This window comes from Bos grunniens, chromosome X (assembly GCF_055505025.1).
Source record: "Bos grunniens cultivar Pamir isolate PY7600 chromosome X, Bosgru_T2T1.0, whole genome shotgun sequence".
NCBI classification, from domain to species: domain Eukaryota; kingdom Metazoa; phylum Chordata; class Mammalia; order Artiodactyla; family Bovidae; genus Bos; species Bos grunniens.
The window spans coordinates 90790303-90810235 of record NC_141194.1 but is presented as its reverse complement, the minus strand read 5'-3'; the positions used below and the strand labels follow the sequence as shown (position 1 = coordinate 90810235).

The 19933-nt window shown below is 39.0% G+C and overlaps 2 long non-coding RNA genes across 2 annotated transcripts; both read right to left on the bottom strand.

Annotated features, from left to right (window-relative positions):
• Positions 1-11605: 11605 nt before the first annotated feature.
• On the bottom strand, positions 11606-15419 carry LOC147340903 (uncharacterized). Its single transcript, XR_015159031.1, has 2 exons — positions 15312-15419; positions 11606-12525 (listed from the first exon to the last, which is right to left on the bottom strand). It is a non-coding gene; the product is annotated as an uncharacterized LOC147340903 (long non-coding RNA).
• A 1236-nt stretch (positions 15420-16655) lies between these two features.
• On the bottom strand, positions 16656-19561 carry LOC147340902 (uncharacterized). The gene is made up of 2 exons (XR_015159030.1): positions 19368-19561; positions 16656-16921 (listed from the first exon to the last, which is right to left on the bottom strand). It is a non-coding gene; the product is annotated as an uncharacterized LOC147340902 (long non-coding RNA).
• Between the last annotated feature and the right edge of the window lie 372 nt (positions 19562-19933).

Here is a 19933-nt window from a genome sequence, read left to right as displayed (position 1 = left end):
GCAGGGTGCCTTTGTCAGGATAAATGTCCAGAGTGACCTAGGAGAATATGTGCAACTGAACAGCTGAAGAACACTGGGGGCTAAATGTTGAAAGGGCTTTATCAAATTTTCATGCCCTTTTCTTAACTTGTGCTTGTAGTTGTCAAATTGCCCCATCAGGTCAGATCATGAACCAACTAATATTCAACATGAAGATGCAAGTTTTACATGCAAGCTGCCTACTTTTGTCTACAAGGCATTTTCAAAATTGAATTCTAAAGACATACATTGTTTAAAAATTCAAATACATGGAGAACCATATAACATAACTGGGTGGTAAGTCCAAATATTATAAAGATATCAATTCCTCTATGATCTATGCTGCTGCTAAGTCGCTTCAGTCGTGTCTGACTCTGTGAGACCCCATAGACGGCAGCCCACGAGGCTCCCTCGTCCCTGGGATTCTCCAGGCAAGAACACTGGAGTGGGTTGCCATTGCCTTCTCCAATGCAGGAAAGTGAAAAGTGAAAGTGAAGTCGCTGAGTCTTGTCCGACTCTTAGCGACCCCATGGACTGCGGCCCACCAGGCTCCTCCATCCATGGGATTTTCCAGGCAAGAGTGCTGGAGTGGGGTGCCATTGCCTTCTCTGCTCTATGATCTATAAAATGTAACAATTCCAATTAAAATCACAATCGGATTTTTCTTTGGTAAAGATAATATTTTTTTTATTATTAAAAATTTTTTAAATAAGATTTTTGTACAGTCCTTATTAAACATATAAAAAACTAAAATAATTATAAAGGGCACTGGTGCCAGAATAGAGAGTTCAGAGCAAGAGTATAACAAGTCCAGAAAGAGATATGAGGGACTTCCCTGGTGGTCCAGTGGTTAAGAATCTAACTTCCAATGCAGGGGATGCGGGTTTGACCCCTGGATAGGGAACTAAGATCCCACATGCCGCAGGGCAACTCAGCCCAAGGAGCTGGCTCATTCTAGAGCCTATGTTCCACAATGAGAGAAGCCCTCATACTACAAGAGAAGTCCACAACTAGAGAAAGCCCACGTACCATAAAAAAAGACCTACACAGCCAAAATAAAAAAAGAGAGAGATGGATTTAAATGAATTTTCAATATATAATAAAGATGCTATGTCAGTATGGGGGATGAACATATCAATTATTCAATAAATAATGATGGACTAATTGGCTTACTGTTTAGAAAAAACAATCAGACCCCTTTCTCAAAATGTATATCAACTAAATTCCAAGGGAGTAGATAGTTAAATATTTTTCAAAAAAAAGAAAAGCATTATGGATGAATATTTGAACAAAGAGTGGGGAAATATTTTTATTCTAAGAATAAAAGTAAAAAGAAACCATAATGAAATGTTACAGATTTGACTATATGTGTGTGTGTGTGTGTGTGTGTGTGTGTGTGTATTCCATGAAAAAAAAGAGGAAAATAACTAGGGAAAATGTAATGTAAGAGACAGGTAAATGGAAATATATTGTTAGTATATAAACACTTTTAAAAACTGATAATAAGGAACAGAACAGCAATAAAAAATTCAGAAAGAACACACATAGGAAATTCATTAAAAAGATATGTATGACTTATAGGCATGTGAAAAGATGGTAAAGTTCACTAGTGATCAAATAAATTAGAGAAAATCAGAAACCACTTTTCCCTGTAAAATTTGCAGAAATATGGAGAAACAGCAGCATTTTATAAACAATTATAAGAAGTGGAAATAAAAATGGAGTAACACTTCTACAGAATAATTTAGCAAGGTCCATTAAAGTTTTTAAAAATATGCAGTCCCTTTTTTATAGCACAACCACCTCTAAGAATTCATCCAACAGAAAACAATAAGTACATAAATATTTATGTAGAAGCATGAGTATTATAATATAATAGTGAAATAGTATAATAGTGAAAAATGAATGTCTAATAATAGAGGAGAGTAAATAGCATTGTGTATATAAGTTGAATGAAATACTTATACGGCTATTAAAATTGTTTGTAGAAGAATAGTTTATAACCTGGAAAATGTTCACCATAGAAGGTAAAGTAAAAAAAAAAAAAAAAAAGCAGCTTACAAAACAATGTATTGAATATGATCCCAACTTTGTAAAATGCATACATATGTGTGAGTGTGAGTGTATATGTGTGTGTGTTGAAAAGATTTAGAGAAAAGGCTTCAAATATTAATAATACATTTTCTGAATATCAGGATTCTTGGTAATTTAAATGCTCTTTGCGTTTTTCTGTTTAAACTACATTTTAAAAGTGAACATGTGTTACTTTGAATCAGAGAAAAACACATAATAAAAGTTACTTTAAAATTGAGCTCTCTGGATTTTGACTCTTGCTTTTTTTAATTTTCATAATAAAAAAAAAAATACTTCACATGCCCATACAAACAGAAGCCTCAGGATGTACATGTTAGCTTTGGAAAATATAAAGAAAAAAAGAGCCATTTCAAGATAAAGTGTTGTTCAGCCCATCTCATCCTTCCAAACCTCAAAGAAAATAAATTACTCTTTTATAAAGGCTTCTATCCCTCATCACTCCATCCTACCTCATCTTCACCCCAAGTACAAATTCAAGGTGAAAGACTGCACTCCACACAGCAGTAGGGAAGTAGGCATTCCATAACCTGGCCCCAAGTCTTCCTCAAACTTTATCTCCCATCACATCTCACCTCACTCAAAATCCATAGTAACCCTGAAATCCTGATTAGGACATGTTTATTCACACCTCCCTGCCTGAGCTCACATACGTTCTCTCTTCCAGGAATGCCCTTAGCTTACCTCCTCACTCAAATAACTCCTATCCTTCATCCCAGACTTAACTCTAGGTATCATATCTTTGAGGATCTCTACCCCAAGGCTGGTTTGGGTGCCTCTACTGCGATTCAGAATTACCCAGGGTATATCTCAAAAACTGTACCACCACACTTTTTAAAACTTTAAGTACAAGTCTCTGCTGTAAGACTACAAATTCTCCAAGACTTAGGATGATGTCTTACACATCATTGTGTTCCAAGAACATAACACCATGCTCAGCATACAGTAGGTGCTCCAAACCTGTTTGTAAAATCAAAAGGAGTGTGTACCTACCACTCATTCAGGGGGTGGTCCCTTTGGACACAATCCCACAACATCAATCTCAGAAAGTTAGGTGGAGTATTGCTACTCTGAGAATTTTCTCTAAGATAAGCAAGATCCACAAAGTTATTGTCCAGCTGTGTGTAACATCAGTCAGTTCCTCTTAGAGAAGCCCAACCAGCCCGAGTTTCTGCACTGAAAGGAAAACTGGAGAGATACAGAAAAGTTATGGAAATGATCCATGAAGTTAAAAAAAAGTACCCTAAGGAAATATTAGAAAATTATAAAAGATATGGGGTCTTTAACTTGTAATCAATTGGCCAATCTCCCTTCCTATTAGAGAAGGAGGAAATCACAAGGTGTGCACATAAAATGACCTTGGGTAGAACACAGATGAATATGAAGTCTTGCCATTTGAAGAGTTGTTGGAGAAAGGTTTGTCCCTCTTGCTACTGTCATATATGGCCATAAACTCTCAGCATACAAAAAGCAAAAGTGCAATAGGAAAGGAGAGGAATTAAGAAATGAGTTGGAATTAGAAAATAAACCTGGTAAACACTGCAAGGTGCAAAATGTTGTCTTATAATTATTACAACAAATACTTGTAAAAACACTTTAACTTAATGTAAAGATTTTCTTCTTTGGAAAGAAAACAGCATGAAGTTAACACCTGGGTCTCATTAATATGCATGACAACCTGTTTCCAAGATGAACAACAGCATTTATGTAAACCATTTAATATAAAAGCCATCACACAGAGACATAAGCCATCTGATTCATGCTGAGTTTTTCAATTTAAATTTAGTCCATAATTTGGCTATTTAAACTAAGCATCAAAAAATTAAATATTTCAGTTTACATTAATTTTGGCTGCACCTTATGGAACTGTAAATAACATTCAGTTGTGAAATCGGGAAATGGCCTAAGTTTAGGGGTAGGGAAAAGCTTATGTCCTTAGCTAACGCCTAGTAGCCCAACTCAGAAACATAACATGTTGAACCTCAGAGTTCAAATATCCAGCCAATCTTTTGTGAGTTGGTAATATCATGACTAATGTAAATGGTGTTGAACATGACAAAATTTGGCTCTGATTCATCATTTAGCACATTTTCCCTTATGTAACAAACTGCCTTTAGCTGGTTAGCTCTGCCTTGTGTTAGTGAAGGCAATAATAGCAATAATATTTCTTGTTGATTAAGCAGCATGCCATTCCTCATTCTTCCCAGTTTCTGCTCTGAATCAAAGGGCCAGGAGCAACCTCAGTAGGCTGCTTTTCCCAGGTTCCCACGTGATCTGGTTTCCGGCTAGGTTTAGCCAATGGTAAATATTGGAGGGACACTGTTACACACTAGGCAAGGAGAAACCAGGGTTTCTCTCCCTCCCTCCCTACCTACGGTGGCATCTCCTATAGCAGCTGAATCTTCCCTATAGATTCAGCTCCTGACAGGCTCATTAAGTTTCAAGCTTACCTCAGATGACCAAGCCTCTGGGTTCTGTTAACACCATCTTTTCCCACTGTTCCTCCAAGCCCCAGGTTTCAGTTGTTAATCTATGGATTAATTTAGCATCCCCTGTTTGGCTTCTCAGCTGCTCCATCCACTTTATTACCAATTCTGCACATTAATTTCCTTTTATTGTCAATCCTTGAAGTGATCTCTATTTCTAAAATTTGACTGATGCAAAACTATCATTTCTTACACACTATACTAAATGTTTCACATGTATAATGTTATTGAATCCTCACAATTCACTCTATATTCAGATCAGATCAGTCACTCAGTCGTGTCCGACTCTTTGCTACCCCATGAATTGCAGCACTCCAGGCCTCCCTGTCCATCACCAACTCCCGGAGTTCACCCAGACTCACGTCCATCGAGTCAGTGATGCCATCCAGCCATCTCATCCTCTGTCGTCCCCTTCTCCTCCTGCCCCCAATCCCTCCCAGCATCACAGTCTTTTCCAATGAGTCAACTCTTCGAATGAGGTGGCCAAAGTACTGGAGTTTCAGCTTTAGCATCATTCCTTCCAAAGAAATCCCAGGGCTGATCTCCTTCAGAATGGACTGGCTGGATCTCCTTGCAGTCCAAGGGACTCTCAAGAGTCTTCTCCAACACCACAGCTCAAAAGCATCAATTCTTTGGCACTCAGCCTTCTTCACAGTCCAATTCTCACATCCATACATGACCACAGGAAAAACCATAGCCTTGACTAGATGAACCTTTGTTGGCAAAGTAATGTCTCTGCTTTTGAATATGCTATCTAGGTTAGTCATAACTTTCCTTCCAAGGAGTAAGTGTCTTTCAATTTCATGGCTGCAGTCACCATCTGTAGTGATTTTGGAGCCCCCAAAAATAAAGTCTGACACTGTTTCCACTGTTTCCCCATCTATTTCCCATGAAGTGGTGGGACGGATGCCATGATCTTCATTTTCTGAATGTTGAGCCTTAAGCCAACTTCTTCACTCTCCACTTTCACTTTCATCAAGAGGCTTTTGAGTTCCTCTTCACTTTCTGCCATAAGGGTGGTGTCATCTACATATCTGAGGTTATTGATATTTCTCCTGGCAATCTTGATTCCAGCTTGTGTTTCTTCCAGTCCAGCGTTTCTCATGATGTACTCTGCATATAAGTTAAATAAACAGGGTGACAATATACAGCCTTGACGAACTCCTTTTCCTATTTGGAACCAGTCTGTTAGGTGACTGTTATTGACTCAGTTTTAAATACGAGGAAACTGAGGCACAAAAACGTCAAATAATTTGCCACAAATCATAGCAAGTGACAGATTTGATCCAAGATCTATCTATGTGCCCCATACTAAATTTCTACGCTATGCTACAGCTATATAAAATAAAAGGATTGAACTAGATTATCCCAAAGTCTCCTTGCAGTTTTGACACTCTATTATACCATTCTAACTTGCATTTGTTCATTCAATACATATTTATTGAGCACGTACTATATACCAGTCAATGCTCCTAGGCTTCAGGAATACATCAGTGAATAAAGGAGCCCCAAATTCCTTCACTTATTGACCTCTGAACCTACTGTATAATGAAAGACAATAAACAACTAAATAGTGTATTTAATATATCAGATGGTGGTAAGTACGTTGGAGAAAAAAGTAAGTACAGAGGAAGAATAAAGAGTACCAAAAGGGGCAAGGGTTGAAATTTTAATTTTAATAATAAAACTGGTCATCCTATCTGCGTTTCCCCTTTCACAAACACAATGGATAAAATAGCAATAAAAATGGAGGGTGGCAAATCTTCATAAAGACTCAGTTAAATTCACTTAAACTCAACAAATATTTACTAGAACCTTCTGTAGTATATATTCTGTAAACAATCTCTCCATTTAGCCAACTCAACAGATTAACAAAACTTCTTCATACCCTCTGTAAAACATACTGACTGATGTCTGAGATTGACTGAGCTATTGCTTTTGGTAGGCTAATCCCTAGCTTTTCCATGTGCTTCTGCTCCCACCCATAGTGCTCTAGTCAAGTTTATTTACAAAACCTGTTTATTTACTTAACAATAGTCAAGTTTATTTACTTAACAATAGTCGTTTATTTACAAAACCTGTTTCTGCCAATCATACTTGTTTTTTTGATTATAAGTTTAATAAAATGTTATACAAATAAAGTATATGCAAGAAAGAGTATTTGCTTCTATGAAAAATTGTATTAAAACATTTAGAAAGACTAGTTAAAAGGGAATCACAAATTGCTGTCAAATTTGATGTGAAACACTATAAAAATTAAGAAAAATTGATGTAAGAAATAAAAAGAAAACATAAATAAATGGAAACACCCATGTTCATGGGTAGGAAGATTAATACTGTTAGCATGACAATACTACCAAAGTGATCTACAGAGTCAATGCAATCTCTATCAAAATCCCAATAACATTTGTTGCAGAAATAATAAAACCCATCTTAAAATTCATATGGAATCTCAAGGGACTCAAAATAGCCAAAATAATCATGAAAAAGAGGAACAAAGTTGAAGGGCTCACACTTGCTGATTTCAAAACTTACTACAAAACTATAGTAATCTAAAAAGTATCATTCTGACATACATGCAGACATACAAACCAATGAAACAGAACAGAGAACCCCAAAATAATCTATTACATGTATAGTCAAATGATTTTTTGACAAGAGTGCCAAAACCATTCAGAAGTGAAAGGACAGTATTTGCAACAAATTATACTGTGAAAACTAGGTATCCATGGGCAAAGGGATAAAGTTGGACCCTTATCTAACACCATATACAAAAATTAACGGAAAATGAATCAAAAACCAAAATGTAGGAATTACAATTACAAAGCCCTTAGATAAAAATACAGGGCACCACACTGGATTTAGCAATAATTTCTTGCACAAGCAACAAAAGAAAAAATAGACAAACTGGATATCATGAAATTTTTAAAAATTTGTGTTTCAAAGGACAATATCAACAGAATAAAAAGGCAACCCACAGAATGGGAGAAAATATTTGCAAATCATATATCTGATAATGAATTAATATCCAGAATATATAAAGAGCTCCTAAAAGCAACAACAGAAAACATTTCAATTAAGAAATAAACAAAGGCCTTGAATGTACATTTCTCCAAAGAAGATATACAAATGACCAATAAGCACATCATTAATCATTAGGGAAATGAAAATCAAAACTACAATGAGATATTTATTACCTCACACCCATTAGAATGACTATCAAAAAACAAACAAACAAACAAACAAAAAACAGAAATAACAAGTATTGGAGAGGATATAGAGAAACTAGAACCCTGCGTTGCAGCCCACGATGGAGGAGCTCTATAGAGTCAGCAAAAACAAGACCGGGAGCTGACTGTGGCTCAGATCATGAGCACCTTACTGCAAAATTCAGATATCAACTGAATAAACTGGTAAAACCACTAGGCCATTCAGGTGTGACCTAAATAAACTCTCTTATTACTATACAGTGGAAGTCACAAATAGATTCAAGGGATTAGATCTGATAGAGTGCCTGAAGAACAGTGACCAAAACCATTCCCAAGAAAAAGAAATGCAACAAGGCAATGGTTGTGTGAAGAGGTCTTAGACTACAAATAGCTAAGAAGAGAAGCAAAAGGCAAAGGAGAAAGGGAAAGATATACCTAACTGAATGCAGAGGTCCAAAGAATACCAAGGAGAGATAAGAAAGCCTTTCTAAGTGAACGATGCAAAGAAATAGAGGAAAACAATAGAATGGGAAACACTAGAGATCACTTCAAGAAAATGAGAGATACAAAGGGAACATTTCAGGCAAAGATAGGCACAATAAAGGACAGAAACGGTATGGACCTAACAGAAGCAGAAAATATTAAGAAGAGGTGGCAAGAATACACAGAAGAACTATACAAAAAAAGTCTTAATGACCCGGATAACTATGATAGTGTGGTCAGTCACTGAGAGCCAGAAATCCTGGAGTGTGAAGTCAAGGGGGCCTTAGAAAGTATTACCATGAACAAAGGTAGTGGAAGTGACAGATTTCCAGCTGAACTATTTCAAATCCTAAAAGATGATGCTGTTGAAGTGCTGCAATTAATATGCCAGCAAATTTGGAAAATTCAGCAGTGGCTACAGGACTGGAAAAGGTCAATTTTGACTCTAATCCGAAGGAAGGGAAATTCCAAAAAATGCTCAATCTACCATACAGTTGTGCACATTTCACATTTCACATGCTAGCAAGGTTATGCTCAAAATCCTTCACGCTAGGCTTCAAGCTAGTACATGAACCAAGAAATCCCAGTTGTACAATCTGGTTTTGAAAAGGCAGAGGAACCAGAGATCAAATTGCCAACATCCATTGGATCATAGAAAAAGCAAAGGAATTCCAGAAAAACATCCACTTCTCCTTCATTGACTATGCTAAAGCCTCTGACTGTGAGGATCACAACAAACTACTGAGAATTCTTAGAGAGATGAGAATTAACAAACCACTTTACCTGCCTCCTGAGAAACCTGTATGGAGGTCAAGAAGTAACCAGTTAGAACAAGACATGGAACAATGGCCTGGTTCAAAATTGGGAAAAGAGTATGTCAAGGCTAAATGTTATCACCCTGCTTCTTTAACTTATTTGCAGAGTACATCATGTGAAATGCTGCACTGGATGACTCACAAACTGTAATCAAGATTGCTGGGAGAAATATCAACAAGCTCAGATATGTAGATGACACCACTCTTACAACAGAAAGCGAACAGGAACTAAAGAGCCTCTTGATGATGGTGAGAGAGAAGAGTGAAAAAGCTGGCTTAGAATTCAACATTCAAAGAACAAAGAACACGGCATCTGGCCCCATCACTTCATGGCAAATAAATGGGGAAAAATGGAAACAGTGACAGACTTTATTTTCTTGGGCTTCCCAATACTGCAGATGGTGACTGCAGCCATGAAATTAAAAGATGCTTACTGCTTGGAAGAAAAGCTATGACAAACATAGTTGTTGTTCATTCACTCAGCCCCGTCTGACTCTTTGCGACCCCATGCAACACACCAGGCTTCCCTGTCCTTCACCATCTCCCATCTCTCATGTCCATTGAGTCAGTGATGCCATCCAACCATCTCGTCCTCTGTCATCTCCTTCTCCTGACTTCAGTCTTTCTCATCATCAGGGTCTTTTCTAATAAGGCGACTCTTCACATCAGGTGGTCAAAGTATTGGAGTTTCAGTTTCAGCATCAGTCCCTCCATCAGTCCCTGAATATTCAGAGTTGATTTCTTTTAGGATTGACTGGTTTGATCTTTCAGTCCAAGGGGCTCTCAAGAGTCTTATCCAATGCCACAGTTCAAAAGCATCAATTCTTCAGTGCTCAGCCTTCTTTATGGTCCAACTCTCACATCTGTACATGACTACTGGAAAAAACATAACATTGACTATATGGACCTTTGTCAGCAAAGTAACATCTCTGCTTTTTAATACACTGTCTGGATTTGTGAAAGAGCCAGCTTAAAACTAAACATTAAAAAACTAATATCATGGCATCTGGCCCCATTACTTCATGGCAAAGAGTTGGGGAAAGGTGGAAGTAGGGACAGATTTCCTCTTCTTGGGCAATCACTGTGGATGGTGACTGCAGCCATCAAATCAGAAAATGTCTGATTCTTGGCAAGAAAGTGATAACAAACCTAGACAGTGTGTTGAAAAGCAGAGACATTACTCTGCCAATAAAGATCCATACAGTCAAGGCTATGGTCTTCCCAGTGGTGACACATGGTTGTGAGAGCTAGACCTTAAAAATGCAGAGCATGGAAGAATTGATGGCTTCAAACTGTGGTGCTGGTGAAGACTCCTGAGAGGCCCTTGGACAACAAGGTGATCAAACCAATCAATCATAAGGGAAATCAACCCTGAATACTCCTTGGAAGGACTGATGCTGAAGCTGAAACTCCAGTATTTTCGTCATCTGATATGAACAGCTGACTCATTCGAAAAGCCCCTGTTGCTGGGGAAGATTGAGGGCAGAAGAAGAGGGAGTCAGAGGATGAGACAGTTGGATGGCATCATCAATGCAATGGACATGAACTTGGGGAAACTTAGGGAGATGGTGAGGGACAGATAGGACTGGTGTGCTGCAGTCTATGGTGTTGAAAAGAGTTGGACAGGACTGAGCAAATGAAAAACAACAACTACATTTGTCATAGCTTTTCCTCCAAGGAGCAAACATTTTTTAATTTCATGGCTGCAGTCACCATTTGCAGTGATTTTGGAACCCAAGAAAATAAAGTCTGTCACTGTTTGCATTGTTTCCCCATCTATTTGCCATGAAATGATGGGACTGGATGCCATGATCTTCATTTTTTGAATGTTAAACTTTAAAGCAGCTTTTTCTCTGAACTCTTTCACCCTCATCAAGAGGCTCTTTAGTTCCTCTTCACTTTCTGCCATAAGGGTGGTATCATCTGCATATCTGAGGTTAATGATATTTCTCCCAACAATCTTGGTTCCAACTTCTGAGTCATCTAGCCCAGCATTTTACATGATGTACTCTGCATATAAGTTAAAGATGCAGGGTGACAACAGTCACCTTTGATGTATTCCTTTCCCAATTTTGAACCAGTCCATTGTTCCATGTATGGTTCTAACTAGACATGGTTCTAACTAGACATTATCTAATGACAAACCTAGACATGTTCAGTTCTAACTAGACATTGTGTAATCATAGACCTAGACAGCATATTAAGAAGCAGAGACATGACTTTGCCAACAAAGGTTTCATAGTCAAAGCTATGGTCTTTCTAGTAGTCATGTATGGATGCAAGAGCTGGACTAAAAAGAAGGCTAACCACTGAAAAATTGATATTTCCAAACTGTGGTGCTGGAGAAGACTCTCAAAAGTCCCTTGGACAGCCAGAAGATCAAACCAGTCAATCCTAAAAGAAATCAACCCTTAATATTCATATGAAGGATTGATGGTGAAGATGAAGCTCTAATACTTTGGCCACGTGATGCAAAGAGTGGACTCATTGGAAAAGACCCTGATGCTGGGAAAGATTGAGGACATGAGGAGAAGAGGCTGACAGAGGATAAGATGGTTGGATGTCATAACCTACTCAATAGACATGAGTTTGAGCAAACTCCAGGAGATTGTGAAGAACAGGGAAGCCTGGTGTGCTGCAGTCCATGGGGTCGCAAAGAGTTGGACACAACTAAGCAAATGAACAACATACTCCTGATGTGAATGTAAAACAGTAGTCATTGTGGAAAACAGCACGGCTCAAAAAAAATCTTTAATATTAGAATTACCGTATGATCCAGCAATTTCACTTCTGTATATACATACCCAAAAGAACTAAAAGTAGTCTCAAAAAGGTATGTGTACACCATGTTCTTAACAGTATTATTCACAACAGCTAAAATGTGGAGGCTACTTGTGTCCATCAACAGATTGAATGCATAAGCAAATGTGGAATACACATACAGTGAAATATTATTCAGCCTTTAAAAGGAAGGAAATTCTGACATGCTACAACTGAGATGAAATTTGAAGATATTATGCTAGGTGAAACAAATAACTCGCAAAAAGGCAAATATGTACTGTATAATTCCATTTATAAGAGATACTTACAGTAATCAAAATTATGGAGATAGAAAGTAGAATGGTAGTTGCCAGAGCTGAGGGGAAGCGTGGCATAGGGCGTTACTGTTTAATGGGTATAGAGTTTCATTTTGCAAGTTATGAAGATAGATAGTGATGGCTACACAACATTATGAGGGTGTTTAATAACACTGAACTGTATATTTATTGGTTAAGTTATTAAATATTATATGATTATATGTTTTTTTAATTCGAAAAGTAAGGAGAGAACTATTACTTACTACTTTGCAAGTATCTTTAGAATGTATCTCTACTTCAAGGAAATTGCCTTGAAAATCAGAGCTGATACTTATAGGTGGAGTTTCTGAAAAAAAAAAAAACAGTTTATGGAACACTAGTCAATGAGTTCATCCTCAAACAACTTGAGAGGTCCTAGATGAAAACATAAGTGAATAACTGAACATTCATATGTTTTGAGAAAAAAGTATGCTTAAGTATATATCATGTTTACTTAATATTCTTTTTCATCTGACTTCTTCAATTAACTAAGTAGGTAGAATCATTTTAGATAAGAGGGCTTCTAGGACTTCCCTGGTGGTCCAATGGTTAAGACTCCACGCCCCCACTGCAGGGAGGTGTGAGTTCAATCCCTGGTCAGGGAACTAAGATCCCACATGCCACATGGTACAGTCAAAATATCTTTTTAAAAAGACGGCTCTAATGCACATTCAAAATACTGTGCTAAAAACTTCAGAAAAGAGAAAGATGCTGCCAAGGAGGTAACAAAATCCTTGGAAGTTTATGATATCCTTTGGTTACATTCACAAATGATAAGAAAGCCTTCCTCAGTGATCAATGCAAAGAAATAGAGGAAAACAATAGAATGGGAAAGAGTAGAGATCTCTTCCAGAAAATTAGAGATACCAAGGGAACATTTCATGCAAAGATGGGCTCAATAAAGGGCAGAAATGTTATGGACCTAACAGAAGCAGAAGATATTGAGAGGAGGTGGCAAGAATACACAGAAGAACTGTACAAAAAAGATCTTCACGACCCAAATAATCACGATGGCGTGAACACTCACCTAGAGCCAGACATCCTGGAATGTGAAGTCAAGTGGGCCTTAGGAAGCATCACAATGAACAAAGCTAGTAGAGGTGATGGAATTCCAGTTGAGCTATTTCAAATCCTAAAAGATAATACTGTGAAAGTGCTGTCCTCAATATGCCAGGAAATTTGGAAAACTCAACAGTGGCCACAGGACTGGAAAAGGTCAGTTTTCATTCCAATCCCAAAGAAAGGCAATCCCACAGAATGCTCAAACTACCCCACAATTGCACTCATCTCACATGCTAGTAAAGTAATACTCAAAATTCTGAAGCCAGGGTTCAACATTACACAAACCATGAACTTCCAGATGTTCAAGCTGGTTTTAGAAAAGGCAGAGGAACCAGAGATCAAATTGCCAACATTCGCTGGATCATCAGAAAAACAAGAGAGTTCCAGAAAAACATCTATTTCTGCTTTATTGACTACGCCAAAGCCTTTGACTGTGTGGACCACAACAAACTCTGGAAAATTCTGAAAGAGATGGGAATACAAGACCACCTGACCTGCCTCTTGAGAAACCTGTATGCAGGTCAGGAAGCAACAGTTAGAACTGGACATGGAACAACAGACTGGTTCCAAATAGGAAAAGGAGTACGTCAAGGCTGTATATTGTCACCCTGCTTATTTAACTTATATGCAGAGTACATCATGAGAAATGCTGGGCTGGATGAAGCACAAGCTGGAATCAACATTGCCAGGAGAAATATCAATAACCTCACATATGTAGATGACACCACCCTTATGGCAGAAAGTGAAAAAGAACTAAAGAGCCTCTTGATGAAAGTCAAAGAGGAGAATGAAAAGGTTGGCTTAAAGCTCAACATTCAGAAAACTAAGATCATGGCATCTGGTCCCATCACTTCATGGGAAATAGATGGGGAAACAGTGGAAACAGTGTCAGACTTTATTTTTGGGGGCTCCAAAATCACTGCAGATGGTGACTTCAGCCATGAAATTAAAAGATGCTTACTCCTTGGAAGCAAAGTTATGACCAACCTAGACAGCATATTGAAAAGCAGAGACATTACTGTGCCAACAAAGGTCTGTCTCGTCAAGGCTACGGTTTTTCCAGTAGTCATGTATGGATGTGAGAGTTGAACTGTGAAGAAAGCTGGGCACTGAAGAATTGATGCTTTTGAACTGTGGTGTGGGAGAAGACTCTTGAGAGTCCCTTGGACTGCAAGGAGATCCAACAAGTCCATTCTAAAGGAGATCAGTCCTGGGTGTTCTTTGGAAGGACTGATGTTGAAGCTGAAACTCCATTACTTTGGCCACCTGATGTGAAGAGCTGACTCATTTGAAAAGAACTTGATGATAGGAAAGATTGAAGGCAGGAGGAGGAGGGGGCAAGAGAAGGTGAGATGGTTGGATGGCATCACCGACTCCACTGAGATGAGTTTGAATAAACTCCAGGAGTTGGTGATGGACAGAGAGGCCTGGTGTGCTGCAGTCCATGGGGTCACGAAGAGTCAGACACAATTGAGCAACTGAACTGAACTGAACAATATGGATAAGATAAAGCATATACTATAATTAACATGTCCATAAGGATAGTTCCAGTTAGTGTCTATCATACTGATGTAACTATCAGTAGCACACTCTTTCACTTTGGAAAGTGTCCCCCTTCAAACAATAAATTATATGGTCACCCCCAATCATGAGAGAAGAAAAAAATAGGTGTTTGATAGCTTGGAGGGTAAAATCATGTACATCTCATGGGAGAGGCTAATCTGAAAAGTCTCCATGAAGATGTATTTGAGTAGCCATCACAAAAGATAACTCTAAATGGATCATAGATCTAGTCTCTTAGTAACTAGAAAGTTTATAATACAATAATATTGTCTATAATCACTATGTTATGTATTAATTCTCCAGAACTTATTTATCTACTAGATGCAAGTTTGTACCCTTAAACAACATCTCCCCAATTCCTCCACTCCCAGTCTCTGATAATCACCATTCTACTCTGCTTTAGATTTTTTTTAATATTCCACATACAAGTGATATTGTACAATATTTGTATTTCTCTGCCTGACGTACCTCTCGGTAATGCCCTCAAGGTCCATCAGTGTTGTCACAAATGGCAAGACTTCTTCTTTCTCATGACTGAAAAATACTGTTCTCACTACAAAAAAAAAAAAAAGATAATTATGTGATGTTATAGAGCTGTTAGCTAACTGGTGGTAATCATACTGTAATATATAAACAGACCAAAATGACATATTCTATACCTAAACTTACATAATATTATGTGTCAATTATATCTCAACAAAAATATATATTTTAAAAGGTAGTAGGAAGAAAATTATAAAAATCCTCTGCCATCCTGTTCTACCTCCTTCAGCACAATGATTCTCCAGCCACACCTGGGAAGAACTGCTCCTGGTGGACTATACTCTACATTCAGTAGTTTCCAAACTGCTCCTTCCTCTGTACTTAAGCTGTTGTCTTGCAGGAGAAATGGGCCTTTGAACACTTTCATGCTCGGAGAGAATAAAGGACTATTTTCCTAAAGTGGCAGACTGCAAGGGCCTAGCAGCCTTCAACACAGAGTAAAATGAAATCCATGTTTTCAGGGACCTATCAAAAGAGAGATGTTTTCTGGACTCAGGAATCAACTTTAAAAAATTCTTTTATCATTGCAATTGTAGAAAAAAATTAAGACAAGAATATTTCAAAATAGAAAACAAACAAAATAGATCATAGACCTAAATGTAAAATGCAAAACCATAAAACTCAGAAGATAATATAAGAAAACATAGATGACACTGAGTATGACAATGACTTTTTAAATAAAACACCAAAAATGAGATTCAAGAAAGAAATAATTAATAGGCTGAACTTCATTAAAATCAACAACTTCTGTTCTGAAAAAGACAGTATCAAGAGAATTAGAAGACAGGTCACAGACTGGGAGAAAATATTTGCAAAAGACACATTTGATACAGGACCATTATCCAAAAAATACAAAGAACACTTAAAAGTTAACAATAAAAAAACCGACAACCCAATTTTAAAATGGGCAAAAGATCTAAACAGACACCTCATGAAAGAAGATATACAGATGGCAAATAAGCAAATTAAAAGATTCCTCACATCATATGTCATCATGGAAATGGAAATTAAGATGACTGTAAGATATACTATATACCTATTGGAATGGCCAAAATGCAGAACACTGAAACACAGGGAAAGGTGTGTTTTTCCCTGGAATTTTTATTCATTGATGGTAGGAACGAAACATGGTACAGACACTTTGGAAGACAGTTTGGCGGTTTCTTACAAAACTAAACATACTTTTATCAAATGATTCAGCAATCACACACTTTGGCACTTACCCAAAGGAGCTGAAAACATATGTCTATGAAAGAACCAGTCCATGGATATTTATAGAAGTTTTATTCATACTTATCAAAGTTTGGGAGCAACAGAGGTGTCCTTCAGTAGGTGAATGGATAAATAAATTGTAATACATCCAGTTGTTATTGTTGTTGTTCAGTCACTAAGTCACATCCAACTCTGCAACTCCACGGAGTGCAGCACAACAGGCTCCCCTGTCCTTCACCGTCTCCCAAAGTTTGCTCAAATTGGTGTCCATTGAGACTGTGATGCTGACTATTTTATCCTCTGGCACCCTGCTCTCCCTTTGCCTGGTGTGAAGAGATGACTCATTTAGAAAAGACCCTGATGCTGGGAAAGACTGAAGGCAAAAGGTACATCCAGACAAAGGAATATTCACCCCTAAAAAACGAATGAGTTATCAAGAAACAAATACATAATTACTAAGTGAAAGAAGCCAAACTGAAAAGACTACACATTGTATAATCCTTGTGCATCCTCAGTTGTGTACAACTCTGCAACATCTCTGGGCTTCTCTGTCCACTCTTCTCCAAGAATACTGGAGTGGGTTGCCATTGCCTTCTCGAGGGGATCTTCCTGATGCAGGGATTGAATCCACATTTCCTGCTTGGCAGGCAGAGCCACCAGGGAATCCTCTGTACGCATACTGTATGATTCAAACCACACAACATTTTGCATAAGGCAAAATTAAAGACGATTTTAAAAAAATGTGTTGTTTCTAGGGGTGAGAAAGAGGAATAGACAAAGCATAGATTTTTAGGGCAGTGAATACACTATTTATGATTATTATAGTAACGGATATAGAGGTGTCCCAGGTGGCACAGTGGTAAAGAATCCAGCTGCCAATGCAGGAGACACAGGAGATGCAGGTTTGACCCCTGAGTCAGGAAGATTTGCTGGAGGAGGAAAAGGCAACCACCCGACCGGGTGGGCTACAGTCCATTGGGTCACAAAGAGTTGAACATGATTGACGGACTGAGCACACACACAATAATAGATATGTGTCGCTATACTTTTGTCCAAACCGATAAAAATTTACAACGCTGTAAACTAGGGCCTTTGGGTGATTATCATTTGTCAATGTAGGTTCATCAGTCCTTAAAAAAAATTGTATCATTCTGGGGTGTGATATTGATAATGGGGGAGGCTATGGAGGTGCAGAACAGAGGAAAATATGAGAAATCTCTATACTTTCCCGTCAATTATATTTTATACCGAAAACTATATGTAAAGTCCTTGGCAATATAATGTACAGTACGGAGACAGTTAATAATATTGCACTGCATATGAGAAAGATGCTGAGAGTAAGTCTTAAAAATTCTCATCACAAGAAAAAAATCGTGTAATTATGTATGGTGACAGATGTTAACTAGACTTATGGTGATCATTTTTCAACTAATACAAGTATCAAAAAATTGTGTTGTACACTTGAAATTAATGTTATATATCAATTATACATCAATGAAATAAAAATAAAGTTTTACATTTAAGATGGCATTTGAAAAGAATGTAGAAAGATATATATGATTTTGACCAGTAGGAATGACCTGTTGGAGAGATCAGGGGATACAAGGAGCAAAGGGAGGAATCAGGTAGACAGAAAAAATAGGGAGTCCAACATGATGGAACCAAGTGGTAGGCGGGGAGGTGGTGCAGGGGGGAAGGGCATTAAAAGGGGAAGTCAAGGACCTGAGGGAGAACCTCTAGTCTTGGTTGTACCCAATCAGCTACATGCTAGCACCATCCTATATTTGCATAGTGCCGAACCTGGGAAAACTCAGCTGGTAAAGAATCAGCCTACAATACAGGACACCCCGGTTGGATTCCTGGGTGGGGTATATCCCCTGGAGAACGGATAGGCTACCCAGGCCAGTATTCCTAGGCTTCCTTGGTGACTCAGACGGTAAAAAAAACCCGCCTGCAACGCAGGACACCTGGATTCGATCCCTGGGTTGGGAAGATCCCCTAGCGAAGGGAACTCCCACTCCAGTATTCTTGCCTGGAGAATTCCATGAACACAAGAGCCTGTCCGGCTATAATCCATGGGGTCCTAAAGACTTGGACGCAACTGCGCAACATTCAATCTCACTTTACCTAGGGAAAACACACCCCCTTCCCGGATTGGTCCTGGGTGTAACCAATCAGGCACATGCTGCCACCATCCCATATTCGCATAGGGCCAAAATGGGAAACCTCAGCGGGTAAACCATCAGCCTACAATGCATGACACCCTGGTTGGATTCCTGGGTCGGGCATATCCCCTGGAGAAGGGATAGGCTACCCAGGCCAGTATTCCTAGGCTTCCTGGTGGCTCAGATGGAAAGAAACTGCCTGAAATGGAGAGATCCTGGGTTCGTCCTCTGGGTTGGGAAGATCCCCTGGCGATCAACTCCAGTATTCTTGCCTGGAGAATTCCATGAACACAAGAGCCTGTCAGGCTATAATCCATGGGGTCCTAAAGACTTGGACACAACTGTGCAACGTTCAATCTCACTTTACCCAGGGAAAACACACCCCCTTCCCGGATTGGTCCTGGGTGTAACCAATCAGACACATGTTGCCACCATCCCATATTCGCATAGGGCCAAATGGGAAACCTCAGCGGGTAAACCATCAGCCTACAGTGCAGGACACCCGGGTGGGATTTCTGGGTCGGGCATATCCCCTGGAGAAGCGATAGGCTACCTATACCAGTATTCCTAGGCTTCCCTGGTGGCTCAGAAGGAGAGAACCCACCTGAAATGCAGGAGTCCTGGTCTCGACCTCTGGGTTGGGAAGATCTCCAGGTGATGGGAACTCCCACTCCAGTATTCTTGCCTGGAGAATTCCATGAACACAAGAGCCTGTCAGGGTATACCCATGGGTTCCTAAACAGTTGGACACAGCTGCGCAACATTCACACTCACTTCAACCAGGGAAAACACACCCCCTTCCCTGATTGGTCGTGGGTGTAACCAATGAGGTACATGCTAGCACCATCCATTATTTGCATACAGCCAAACCTGGAAACCTCAGCAGGCAGAGAATCAGCCTACAATGCAGGACACCCCGGTTGGATTCCTAGGTCGGGCATATCCCCTGAAGCGATAGGCTACATGTGCCAGTATTCCTAGGCTTCCCTAGTGCCTAAGACAGAAAGAAACCGCCTGAAATGCAGGAGTCCAGGGTTCAACCTCTGGGTTGGGAAAATCCCCTGGCGATGGGAGCTCCCACTCCAGTATTGTTGCCTGGAGAATTCCATGAACAGAAGACTGTCAGGGTATAACGCATGGAGTCCTAAAGAGTTGGACACAACTGAGCAA